Here is a 15,050-nt window from a genome sequence, read left to right as displayed (position 1 = left end):
TGTACCATAATTGGGGTTTGGACAAAAGAACGACACTTGTGGAAATTAGACTATGGGCTATTAATGGGCTTTATATTTGTTTAACTAAATGATAGTTTGTTAATTTTAATATAAAGATTTACAATTGGGCGTCCCTATAAATAACTATTTACACTCGATCGGACACGATGGGCGGGGTATTTATATGTACGAATAATCGTTCATTTAACCGGACACGGGAATGGATTAATAGCCACTAGAATTATTAAAACAGGGGTGAAATTATGTACAAGGACACTTGGCATAATTGATAACAAAGTATTAAAACCTTGGGTTACACTCAGTCGACATCCTGGTGTAATTATTAAACAAAGTATTAAAATCTTGTTACAGTTTAAGTCCCCAATTAGTTGGAATATTTGACTTCGGGTATAAGGATAATTTGACGAGGACACTCGCACTTTATATTTATGACTGATGGACTGTTATGGACAAAAACCAGACGGACATATTAAATAATCCAGGACAAAGGACAATTAACCCATGGGCATAAAACTAAAATCAACACGTCAAACATCATGATTATGGAAGTTTAAATAAGCATAATTCTTTTATTTCATATTTAATTTCCTTTATTTTATATTTAATTGCACTTCTAATTATCGCATTTTTATTGTTATTGTATTTAATTGCACTTTTAATTATCGTACTTTTTAATTATCGCAAGTTTATTTTATCGCACTTTTATTATTCGCAATTTCATTATCGTTATTTACTTTATGCTTTAAATTAAGTCTTTTATTTATTTAATATTTTATATTTTGTTTTAACTGCGACTAAAGTTTTAAAATCGACAAACCGGTCATTAAAAGGTAAAAAACCCCCTTTATAATAATAATATTACTTATATATATATTTGTATTTTTATAAAAGTAAACTAATATAGCGTTAAGCTTTGTTTAAAGATTTTCCCTGTGGAACGAACCGGACTTACTAAAAACTACACTACTGTACGATTAGGTACACTGCCTATAAGTGTTGTAGTAAGGTTTAAGTATATCCATTCTATAAATAAATAAATATCTTATGTAAAATTGTATAGTATTTAATAGTATTTCCTGCTAAAATTTAATAGTATTTCGTACCCCCACGCTACGACATCAAGTATTTTTGGCGCCGCTACGACTAAAATTTAGCTATGAAATACTTGATGTCGTAGCGTGGGGGTACGAAATACTATTAAATTTTAGCAGGAAATACTATTAAATACTATACAATTTTACACAAGATATTTATTTATTTATAGAATGGATATACTTAAACCTTGCTACAACACTTATAGGCAGTGTACCTAATCGTACAGTAGTGTAGTTTTTAGTAAGTCCGGTTCGTTCCACAGGGAAAATCTTTAAACAAAGCTTAACGCTATATTAGTTTACTTTTATAAAAATACAAATATATATATATATATATATATATATATATATATATATATATATATATATATATATATATATAAGTAATATTATTATTATAAAGGGGGTTTTTTACCGTTTAATGACCGGTTTGTCGATTTTAAAACTTTAGTCGCAGTTAAAACAAAATATTAAATATTAAATAAATAAAAGACTTAATTTAAAGCATAAAGTAAATAATGATAATGAAATTGCGAATAATAAAAGTGCGATAAAATAAACTTGCGATAATTAAAAAGTACGATAATTAAAAGTGCAATTAAATACAATAACAATAAAAATGCGATAATTAGAAGTGCAATTAAATATAAAATAAAGGAAATTAAATATGAAATAAAAGAATTATGCTTATTTAAACTTCCGTAATCATGATGTTTGACGTGTTGATTTTAGTTTTATGCCCATGGGTTAATTGTCCTTTGTCCTGGATTATTTAATATGTCCGTCTGGTTTTTGTCCATAACAGTCCATCAGTCATAAATATAAAGTGCGAGTGTCCTCGTCAAATTATCCTTATACCCGAAGTCAAATATTCCAACTAATTGGGGACTTAAACTGTAACAAGATTTTAATACTTTGTTTAATAATTACACCAGGATGTCGACTGAGTGTAACCCAAGGTTTTAATACTTTGTTATCAATTATGCCAAGTGTCCTTGTACATAATTTCACCCCTGTTTTAATAATTCTAGTGGCTATTAATCCATTCCCGTATCCGGTTAAATGAACGATTATTCGTACATATAAATACCCCGCCCATTGTGTCCGATCGAGTGTAAATGGTTATTTATAGGGACGCCCAATTGTAAATCTTTATATTAAAATTAACAAACTATCATTTAGTTAAACAAATATAAAGCCCATTAATAGCCCATAGTCTAATTTCCACAAGTGTCGTTCTTTTGTCCAAACCCCAATTATGGTACAAAGCCCAATTACCCAATTTTAGTAATTAGCCCAACATCATGATTACTTCGTTTTAAATAAGCATAATAATAACTTAGCTACGAGACATTAAATTAAAAAGGTTGAACATAACTTACAATGATTAAAAATAGCGTAGCGTTACACGGACAGAATTTCGACTTACACCCTTACAACATTCGCTAACATACCCTTATTATTAGGATTAAAATTAAAATTAAAATATAAATTATAAATATAAATATTACGTATAGATAGATGGATGGATATATATTGATATATTTTTTACGATCAGAATGCGCGAGCTTTATAGGCAGTTTCAACATTTGGGGCTCCGCGACTCGCGTAATTTTTGCACTGCAAACTCCGCAACTCGCGGAGTTTGCTTTTACAGCTCACATAAGTTTGGAGCCTTTCTTGCCGACGGTTTATAATATATTATATAATATATAAATAATTATAAGAATTATTTTAATATTAAATTATATTTATGTGCATAGTTGACTTGTAATTTTTAGTCCGTTGCGTCGAGCGTTGAGAGTTGACTCTGGTCCCGGTTCCGGATTTTCGAACGTCCTTGCGTACAATTTAATATATCGTACTTTGCGTTTTGAATCTTGTACTCTTGTAATTTTGAGACGTTTCTTATCAATAATTGGAACCTCATTGATTGTATTTTGTACTTTTGTACTTTTGAGCTTTTTGGTCGTTTGCGTCTTCAATTCGTCGAATCTGTCTTTTGTCTTCACCTTTTATTATTTAAACGAATATCACTTTTAAATAGAACAATTGCAACTAAAAGCTTGACTTTCTTGAGGAATAATGCTATGAAATATATGTTCGTTTTTAGCATTATCAAATATTCCCACACTTGAGCGTTGCTTGTCCTCAAGCAATATAGTCTTGAAATACTAGAATCACTTCTTTATTCTTCACACTTTGTACATCAGTGATTTCTATACGGCGGTATAAACAATGGTAGTAACGATATGGTTTACAGTCCCACATGACTATAAAATTTAGATCCATTAAGGAAATTGGATCTTTATGAAAACATTTAATCTTTTGAAAATTAAATCTAGTTTTTACCCTAGATAAGTTTTTCGGAATAACCCTTCACCGGTGTTTGCAAAATATTTTTGTGGGTTTGGTGGGTTTCAGATTTGAAAATTTTAGCTCAAAACTTGCGGTTTTGTGTCACCCACTTGCTAACCTTGTATTAGGAAAGCAACACGTCCAGTATACTTACTCCGTATATTACCTTTCGATAAACTACCGTACGGTTGTAAAGGAAAGCGTTGAACAAGCAACTGTTAAGGCAATGTCCCCTGACATGCTTTTAATTATGGTCTATAACGTATCGGATGCAATTACTATCCTTGGTAGAAGCAATAGTAAAGCTCACCCTTATGATTTTTCGGTCTGGCACAAGGTCCTGTCTTTGACCATGCTATGCAACCACTATTCTTACGGTTGACACCCGATTTAGTTCAGGTGACCTAATGAATTCCAGGTGAATTCCTAGGATTTTACGTTCAATGGTAATGAACGCATTGAAAATGGGTTTTCAGAAAACAAATCGGTTTATAATTTGATCAAAATATTTTCTCGTTCAAACTCGAGTTTAGATATCATTGAATTCCATGAGTTTGAATTCTCAATCTTTAAGGTAAATCTCTAGGATTGAGTAATATCAGGCTTAAAAGCTGATTTTTGATCTTTTAAGGAGATTATCCTTTCTGGGGATCTGATTCATTAGTCTTATCCAGCTAATTTGCACGGTGCCCCCCATTTTACGAGATAAATCCTTCTCATGGTTAGGATAAATCTGACCACTTGGCGACTCTGTTTTATGCTAAGGTCCGTGGATTTCCTGCTGATTTTAGTGATGACTTTTCTAGATTTTTCGTCAACCTACAGCTGGTCTGAACGACAACTTCCTGACCTAAATCAAGAAGCGCGTTTCTTTTTCGAAAGACTTTACTTCCTTTTAATGATGGAATTGATTCATCGTGTAGATCCATCTCTTCTTTTCTTTCATCGGGTAAAATAGTTTAGTTTAGTCCAAAGCAAAAGTATTTTCAGTTATTTGTTACAGAAATATGTGACATATGTTTAAAATATCTTGGTAAATTTTCTCACACTTGGCTTTTATTTTCCTTTTTATTGTCCTCTATTCCATTTTAAATGAATTTTAACATTTTGGTTTGTTTCTCAATTTATGTCCTTTCCGAGGTAACAATAATTTCGGTGTTAAAACTTAGTTTTATCGTTCATAAATATGTATAAACATGATTTTGAGTTCATTTAATTGAAAATTTTGAAAAATTTTACTAGAATTGGGTAGTCAGTATATAAGACTAGGGCTGTTCTTTATTATCAGAGAGCACTAGATTCTAATACAACTACTACTTTACTAGTATTTCTAATGGTAACCAAGTGTATAAAGTAAAAATTTTAAAATCCGAAAGAATTTAACCCCTTCCCATACTTAAGATCTTGCAATGCCCTCATTTGCAAGAAATCAGTAACAATTTAAATTATTGAGGGTGATTTGTGTGAAAATGATTAAATTTTACCAAAGTTTCCAAACATATTGCTGTTTGTTTGCTGAATGATAAATGGTGCATATCATTTGTTCATTCTGTCTTGTTGTTATATCACATTTATTTTGCATCTTGTCGTCAAAATTAGTTGCTTTTGCTGAACTTAATGCCAGTCTTTGAAAATGCGTTGTTTTACCCTGTTGTGTACATAAGATAAACTGCAAACATATATACATATTTTTGAAGTTTGATATATTACCTCACATTCAAAAATTATTAAAATCTAAAAATAAAAATTTGTAAATTATAAAAACTAATACAATTCCAAAATAAGTATTAAATGTATCAATATTACAAATTATAAAATAAATAAAACTAAGTAGACTAAGGATGATACTGATACCAGTAGGGGTTCCATGCATAACCATATGTGTTATAAAATGCTTCGACTGGGTTATACGTAGGATACGGTGGTTGGATCTCTATAGACCAGGGAGGAAATACGGGCGATGGAGTAGGAATATAGTTTCTACCTATTTGTTGGCAATAAGCTATGATTTGGTTTTGATGAACTTGCCAATCTTCAAATGCTCGATGTCTAGCATTTTTGTACTCTTGTGAAGCTATACACCTTTGCATTTCTGTCATTTCATTTCCCCCTCCCACATTACCTAGCTGTTGGTTTCTCTCAACCTGTGGATGTCTACCATTATATCGTACTGCGGCGTTATTTCGCCTCTTCAAAACCTTCGCACCATGGTATACATTTAAACCTATTGTATCGCGGGATTCTGGTTCTTCGACTAACAATCCCCCCCCCGACTTATATCCACACCGAGATATTCAGCAATCAAAGTAATAAATATACCACCTACTATTATGCTATGCGGTCTCGTCCCCCTAACCATAGCTGATAAATAATAACCCACACAATAAGGTATACTTACAGCGCTTTGTGGGTCTCGAATACACATGTGGTAAAACAAATCCTGTTCATTTACCTTTTCCTTGTTCTTACCTCGTTGTGTAATCAAATTGGCTAAAAACCTATGAATTACTCTTAATTCAGCTCTATCTATATCCAAATAAGAGTAATTTCCCCCTTTAAATTGGTGATGGCTAGTCATTTGACTCCATACACCATGCGTATCAAAATTTTCGTCTATCTTTCTACCATTTAGTATCAACCCTCTACAATCGGCAGATGCTAACTCCTCAGGCATATATATACGTAAAGCCTGAGCCATGTCTAGTAAAGACATGTGGCGCATCGAACCTCCTAACAAAAATCTAATAAAAGATCGATCGGTTAAACTAGCTACCCGATCATTTATTTCTATACTACACAACAATTCTTCACACCATACTTTATATACAGGTCTACGCATGTTGAATAACCGTACCCAATCGTTAAAAGTAGAATTACCATACCTCTGTGCAAGTAATTCCCTAATTGGCCCAGCCAATTCTATAGCTTCTAATGGTCCCCATTCTATGACCCTAGGTACTTCAACAGCTTTAGAATGAAGAGTATGCAAACCCCTTTGATATTTTGGATAATCTATCCAAAGTCTGTCAAATCTCAGGTTCGGGTGCAAATCTTCCAAGTGCATATCAGAAAATGTCATGACTGGATGAGGTATATCTTGTTTGTAGTAGTTATCCACCTCCTGTTGTTTCGTATTCTCAGCAGGAGCATTGCGAGCTTGGGATAAAGATTCACCCCTTTCAGTCTGCAAAACACATCAAACACAATTTTTGTGCATCCAAATATGCATTAGTGTCAGCAAAATCATCAATCAAAATAATTACAATGACATGATCAATTTATATCAAACTTATGCTCATTTTCATATTTTTATCAAATCTACACTTTTTCAAATAAGCATATACGAAAATGATCACTAAGTTCATAAGCATTCAACTCAAATAATATGTCAAAATAATCATTACTAGCAATTAAACAAGTTTCAAATGGCATTATTTTCCAAAAATCAAGTTCATGAATTTTAGACTTGAAAAAGTCCACTTTAATTCTCAAAATCATGTTTAGGCTCAAAGTTTGGATCATTTAACTACCTAAACATGTTACACTACTTAATTTAGCAACAATTCATGACAAAAATCGGCCATAACCTGTTTATATCAAAAAGTCCCAAATTTGCTCAAGAACACAAACCCTAGATTACTCAAAATTTGAAGTTTAAGGCTTCTAATCATGTTAAACAGCATCAATCTAGGTTATACAAGCATAATATATAAGCAATTTAAGCATAATTACACTAAAAAGCATCAAAATCGAATTGGGTGTAAAATTGCTCAAGAACACAAATTTGCGGATTAAATGGTGTTTAGGTGTAGAAATTTACCCTTTTTCTTGAGTAATTCCTTGATAGCATCCTTCTCAACATGATTTTAGTAAAAGATTTGATGATTAACGGTCAAAAATTGCGAATTTGGGAGTGTTTTTTTGGGGTTTTTTTTCCAGTATTTTCGCAGTTTTTGTGGATGGGGAAGTGTGGACTGATCTGTTCGTCCCTTATATTTTTTTCTGGATTTTACATTCTCCGCGAGTCGCGGCATATTTACCTTTCAAACTCCGCGAGTCGCGGAGTTTGTATTTTTTTTTTATTAAATATAAACCTTAACTTATAAAACAAATATAAAATAAATTTAAAATTTTGTTTTCCTTTGTTTTAGGACGAGGTCGTTTCGGATCGTTGTCCTAGTCCGTCCTTCGACAAAATTTTAAAATTTGTCTTTTTCAAGCGATTGTTTTAAAAGCTTAGATTTTTGATTTTTTTTTTTTATGTTTTTGGTATACTTTAATTCGATAAGATTAAAAATAATGATAATAAAAGTTCTCGTCCCTCCCTCGGGTAAAGCAATTTCGGTTCAACGACCTAGTCTTCAACTTACGACAAATTTTAAAAATCATATTTTTAACTTAAGGAGATAAAGTAAATTTTTGTTTTTAAATTCACACCAACTTAAATTAAAAATACATAAAATTCAAAATTAATATTAAAAATTCGCACCAAACTTAAAATTTGAAATGCATAAAATTAAAAATTCATATTTTAAAAATTAAAAATTCACACCAAACTTAATTTAAAAATTCATATTATAAAATCACACCAAACTTATATTATATTTTTCAAATATTTACAATTTTAAATATATTGTTTTTACAAAGTTTACAATATTAATTTAAGATTTATATATTAATTTTAAAAACATGGTAAAAATAAAATTAAAAATCTTTTTGGCTTTTTATCCCACTTTAATCAATCAAATATTATCAAAAATATGCGCCCCTCTTTTCGGTAAAGTAATTTCGGTTCCAAGACCTAATTTAACTCATGACGAATTTTTGAAATATTTTGGGTTGATTGATTAAAGATATTTATACCTTAAGAATAAACGTTAAATTTCGCAGTGATGTAATAAATTTTTGAATGATATCAATAATTTCGGTCGCCAAACCTAATTTTATTCAATACCAATTTAATACTTTATAGCGAACAAATTAGCGTTTATTATCAAAAAGTTAAAAATAAAAATAAAAAAATAAAAACTGTACAGACTTACCTGTGAGATAGTATTCTTAGTGATATGATCTATCTCATTCATAAGATAGTCGGTTTAATTGGTTTTCCATGGCTACATAGGCGTAACCTCGAGCATTCAGTGTTTTTTCTTCTAAACATATGAACGGTCCGTCTCTGCATAAAGTAACAAATTAGGTATTTGAATAGGTTTGATTATTTGAACATTTACCTCCATGTGACCATTTTCCGCATTTATGACATCTTTCAAGGTGTCGTGCTCTTCTTTTCGCTGCGGATTTTGATTTTCCTTTACCAAATTGTAACTTATTATCTTCGCATCTGGATTCTTTTCTTACTCCGTCCAATCTTTCTCTGATTACTGATACTATTTCACTCGGAAGTATGTCATTATTACGTTTAGTGATCAAAGCGTGTAGCATTAGACCATGGTTTAGTTCACAGGCAGTCTTCATTTCGTAAAAACCTAAAAAAATAAAAATTCAGAATGGGGGGAGAAGACTAGTTCTTTAGGGTCTGCTAGGGAAAGACCATTCGGGTTCCATTTTCGAGAACTACACGAAAACAGACAATCTAACTCTAACAGAAATACATATTATCCTTTAAAGACTTGATTCTCCCCACACTTAGTTAGCTGTGGTATCGAAATTGTGATTAACTTCTTTGTCGAATTCCATCGGACTATCTATGTAGTGTTTAACTCTGTGACCATTAACTTTAAATTCAATCTCATTTGAATTTATTAATTCTACTGTTCCGTATGGGAAAACTCTTTTGACTATGAATGGTCCAGACCATCTTGATTTCAATTTTCCAGGAAATAGCATGAATCGTGGGAATATTTGATGGAATTCGAAACAAGCAACGCTCAAGTGTGGGAATATTTGATAATTCTAAAAACGAACATATATTTCATAGCATTATTCCTCAAGAAAGACAAGCTTTTAGTTGCAATTGTTCTATTTAAAAGTGATATTCGTTTAAATAATAAAAGGTGAAGACAAAAGACAGATTCGACGAATTGAAGAAGCAAACGACCAAAAAGCTCAAAAGTACAAAATACAATCAATGAGGTTCCAATTATTGATAAGAAACGTCTCAAAATGACAAGAGTACAAGATTTAAAACGCAAAGTACGAGATATTAAATTGTACGCAAGGACGTTCGAAAATCCGGAACCGGGACCAGAGTCAACTCTCAACGCTCGACGCAACGGACTAAAAATTACAAGTCAACTATGCACATAAATATAATATAATATTTAAATAATTCTTATAATTATTTATATATTATATAATATATTATAAACCGTCGGCAAGAAAGGCTCCAAACTTGTGTGAGCTGTAAAAGCAAACTCCTCGAGTTGCATAGTTTGCAGTGCAAAAATTACGCGAGTCGCGGAGCCCCAAATGTTGAAACTGCCTATAAAGCTCGCGCATTCTGATCGTAAAAAATATATCAATATATATCCATCCATCTATCTATACGTAATATTTATATTTATAATTTATATTTTAATTTTAATTTTAATCCTAATAATAAGGGTATGTTAGCGAATGTTGTAAGGGTGTAAGACGAAATTATGTCCGTGTAACGCTACACTATTTTTAATCATTATAAGTTATGTTCAACCTTTTTAATTTAATGTCTCGTAGCTAAGTTATTATTATTCTTATTTAAAACGAAGTAATCATGATGTTGGGCTAATTACTAAAATTGGGTAATTGGGCTTTGTACCATAATTGGGGTTTGGACAAAAGAACGACACTTGTGAAAATTAGACTATGGGCTATTAATGGGCTTTATATTTGTTTAACTAAATGATAGTTTGTTAATTTTAATATAAAGATTTACAATTGGGCGTCCCTATAAATAACCATTTACACTCGATCGGACACGATGGGCGGGGTATTTATATGTACGAATAATCGTTCATTTAACCGGACACGGGAATGGATTAATAGCCACTAGAATTATTAAAACAGGGGTGAAATTATGTACAAGGACACTTGGCATAATTGATAACAAAGTATTAAAACCTTGGGTTACACTCAGTCGACATCCTGGTGTAATTATTAAACAAAGTATTAAAATCTTGTTACAGTTTAAGTCCCCAATTAGTTGGAATATTTGACTTCGGGTATAAGGATAATTTGACGAGGACACTCGCACTTTATATTTATGACTGATGGACTGTTATGGACAAAAACCAGACGGACATATTAAATAATCCAGGACAAAGGACAATTAACCCATGGGCATAAAACTAAAATCAACACGTCAAACATCATGATTACGGAAGTTTAAATAAGCATAATTCTTTTATTTCATATTTAATTTCCTTTATTTTATATTTAATTGCACTTCTAATTATCGCATTTTTATTGTTATTGTATTTAATTGCACTTTTAATTATCGTACTTTTTAATTATCGCAAGTTTATTTTATCGCAATTTTATTATTCGCAATTTCATTATCGTTATTTACTTTATGCTTTATATTAAGTCTTTTATTTATTTAATATTTTATATTTTGTTTTAACTGCGACTAAAGTTTTAAAATCGATAAACCGGTCATTAAAAGGTAAAAAACCCCCTTTATAATAATAATATTACTTATATATATATATATTTGTATTTTTATAAAAGTAAACTAATATAGCGTTAAGCTTTGTTTAAAGATTTTCCCTATGGAACGAACCGGACTTACTAAAAACTACACTACTGTACGATTAGGTACACTGCCTATAAGTGTTGTAGCAAGGTTTAAGTATATCCATTCTATAAATAAATAAATATCTTGTGTAAAATTGTATAGTATTTAATAGTAATTCCTGCTAAAATTTAATAGTATTTCGTACCCCCACGCTACGACATCAAGTATTTTTGGCGCCGCTGCCGGGGACAATCTAGCTTAAAAGCCGGAAGCGTAACGCTAAATTTTTTATAAAACAAAAATTTATTTTTAGTTTACTTTTATTAAAATACGCTTTTGTAAAAATACATTTTTAATTATTCGAAAATATAAAAAGAAAAACAAAAATATAAATATTTTTAAGATTTTGTTAAATATTTAAGTTTTATAAAGTTTCTTTATTTTTATTTTACAAAAATATAAGTTTTATTTAAATACTTTGTGTTTATTTAAAATATAAAATTAAAAACCGAAAAAAAAAACAAAAAAAACACAAAAACGCGTCGAATTAAATCCTATACCTGAGTTGAATTTTAGAACCCCGCGACTCGCGGAGTTTTCCTGCTTCGGGCACCGCAACTCGCGGAGCAGCCCCGACACACGTGACAGAAACCCTAATCAGCATTAATTACGGGTTTTATATTTATTAATTAACATTTAACCCTAATTAGGTTTAATTTTAATATATTAATTAGTTTTACTTTTTATTTAATTTATATATTTAGTTAAATTAGTTTAATTAATGTAAAATTAATAGTTTTAATAAATAAATAATATAAAAATAATATTTTTATAAAAATTGTAATTTTTACAATTTTTTGTATATTTTTATATTTTCTCCCTTTTTAATTGTTTTAGTGTAATATTTGTATTTTTCGCTAGTTTTTAGTTTTAAACTTAATTTTTGCCATAGTTATATTTTTATTTCTAGATTTTTAGGCTTTGCCGTAAAATCCCTTAAGTGCTTTTTCTTTAGACTAAGATTTAGGTGCTTTAGAATTTTGCGACGCCTTTTTAAGTTTTAGTTTCTTTTTAAGTTATTGCCATTTGGAATATAGTTTTACTTGTAAGCTTTAATATTTTTAGACGCCTTTTACCTATGTATCAATTATCATTCCAATTAGTAATCTCAATTTGCGATTATAATTTTAAGTTAGTGATAGTAATAAGGTTGGGTTAGTCGAGTGTTTTTAAGTTCTATAAGTCACTCTTTTTCTTTCTTATTTTTATTTTTCGATCTTTTTCCGACACGCTCTTTTTCTTTCTTATTTCTCGCTATTCTATTTTTTAGGACATATATTTTTTATTCTACTTCTTATCTAAATTTCTTAAAATTACAAAAATTTATTTTAAGTGGTTAAATTGATAGACATCAAAATTTTCTGGTTCGTAGTAATAGTTGGATTTGTACGTGGCCCGGGTTATTGGAGCCAAACAGTCCTCAATTATATTGAGACCAAACGAATCCTGCCCCTCTTCTGCATCTTTTGGCTATTCGAAACGTGGGCAAAATTAGAAAAGTCTATTAATTGGATAACTTATATAATTTTTCTTTCCTTTTTAAAAACTAATAGGATATTCAGTGAATGCACCGAGCAAGACGTTCACCACCTTTTGTACGTTCACCACCTGTAACTAGATCAAGACATTTAGCAAATATTACCGCCATTGATTTTTCTTTAGAATCGTCATCCAGTCGACCAAGTACTCCAGTTCAAATTTCCGATAATCCATTTTTTGAACCCGACCTCACAATTGAGAATCCGGAGAATATTCAGGGACGATTCATAGATCCTGAACCACTAAACTTTCCTCCGAAACCACCAATCATTCAAACAGAGATTGTTGAGGAACGAACCATTAAATCAGAATCCTCTAGTGATTCCGATTCAACAAATTCAATTATGGAGAATCTGGAACCTTTAAGTATGGAAGACCGAATGAGAGCTAAACGCACTGGCCAAGGTCACGCAATTACTCATCCTGACATTAATGCGCCAGATTATGAAATCAAAGGACAAATTCTACACATGGTGACTAATCAATGCCAATTTAGTGGTGCGCCGAAGGAAGATCTAAATGAACATCTTCGTACCTTTAATAGGATCTGCACTCTATTTAAAATAAGAGAAGTTGAGGATGAACAGATATATCTCATGTTATTTCCCTGGACTTTAAAGGGAAAAGCCAAAGATTGGTTGGAATCGTTACCTGAAGGGGAAATTGATACATGGGATGTTTTAGTTGAAAACTTTCTTAAACAATTCTTTCCTGCATCTAAAGCCGTAAGACTTCAAGGAGAAATTGTTACATTCACACAGAAGCCAAATGAAACTCTATATGAGGCGTGGACAAGATTTGGAAAGTTATTAAGAGGATGTCCGCAACATGGTTTAGATACCTGTCAAATAGTACAAATATTCTACCAAGGATGCGACATCACTACAAGGAAAGACATCGATATAGCAGCTGGTGGTTCTATTATGAAGAAAACAGAAACTGATGCTTACAAAATTATCGATAACACTGCTTCCCACTCACATGAGTGGCACCAAGAAAAAGATATCGTTAGATCATCTAAAGCAGCTAGAGCCGATTCTAGCCATGACTTAGATTCCATTTCCGCAAAGATAGATGCTATCGAGAGACGAATGGAAAAGATGACTAAGGATATTCACTCAATACGAATTAGTTGTGAGCAGTGTGGAGGACCACATTTGACAAAAGATTGTCTCAGTATTGAATTAACAATGGAACAAAGAGAGAATATTTCATACATTAACCAAAGGCCTGGAAATAATTATCAGAATAATTATCAACCGCCAAGATCGATTTACAATCAAAACCAGAACTATAACCGAAATATTCCATACAACAACCAACAAGGTCCTAGCAATCAACAAGTATCCAACAATACTTACAATCAGCAAAGACCTAATTTTCAAAACAAACCACCACAACAAACCGATGATAAAAAGCCAAATTTAGAAGATATGATGACGAAGCTAGTTGAAACTCAAACGCAGTTTTTCACATCTCAGAAACAAACAAATGAACAAAATGCTCAAGCATTTAGAAATCAACAAACTTCTATTCAAAACTTGGAACAAGAAGTAAGTAACCTAGCAAGGTTAATAGGTGAAAGAAAACCGGGAAGTCTACCTAGTGATACAAATGCTAACCCCCGGAATAAAACAGCTAAAGCTATTACCACAAGAAGTGGTACAACACTTAAACCACCTGAAATACCTGTAACTTCTGATGAAGCTATTCCTACTCTACAAGAACCACAACCTGAACAAGATAAGGAAACAGAACCGGTAGTTGAGAAGGTTAATGAAGATAACACAGTTAAGGCTAAACCTTATGTTAAACCATACCAACCACCACTTCCTTACCCGAGTAAAATGAAGAAAGAGAAACTTGAAGCCGAGCAATCCAAATTCTTGGATATGTTTAAACAGATAAATGTAAATCTTCCTTTCATTGATGTGATTTCAGGAATGCCTAGATATGCTAAATTCTTGAAAGATCTGATCACGAATAGAAAGAAAATGGAAGAACTCTCGGCTGTTACTATGAACGCTAATTGTTCAGTAGTGCGGTTGAATAAGATACCAGAAAAATTATCTGATCCAGGAAGTTTCACAATTCCATGTTTTCTGGGTAGTCTTAGTTCAATAGAAGCATTAGCAGACTTAGGTTCTAGTATAAATCTAATGCCGTATTTGCTATACGCTAAACTAGACCTTGGAGAATTGAAACCAACCAGAATAAGTATACAACTAGCCGATAGATCAATAAAATATCCTAGAGGGATAATGGAGAACATGCTAGTTAAAGTTGGTACTTTAGTATTTCCA

Source organism: Rutidosis leptorrhynchoides, chromosome 1 (assembly GCF_046630445.1).
Source record: "Rutidosis leptorrhynchoides isolate AG116_Rl617_1_P2 chromosome 1, CSIRO_AGI_Rlap_v1, whole genome shotgun sequence".
Classification (NCBI taxonomy): domain Eukaryota; kingdom Viridiplantae; phylum Streptophyta; class Magnoliopsida; order Asterales; family Asteraceae; genus Rutidosis; species Rutidosis leptorrhynchoides.
This window is presented reverse-complemented; position numbering follows the sequence as displayed.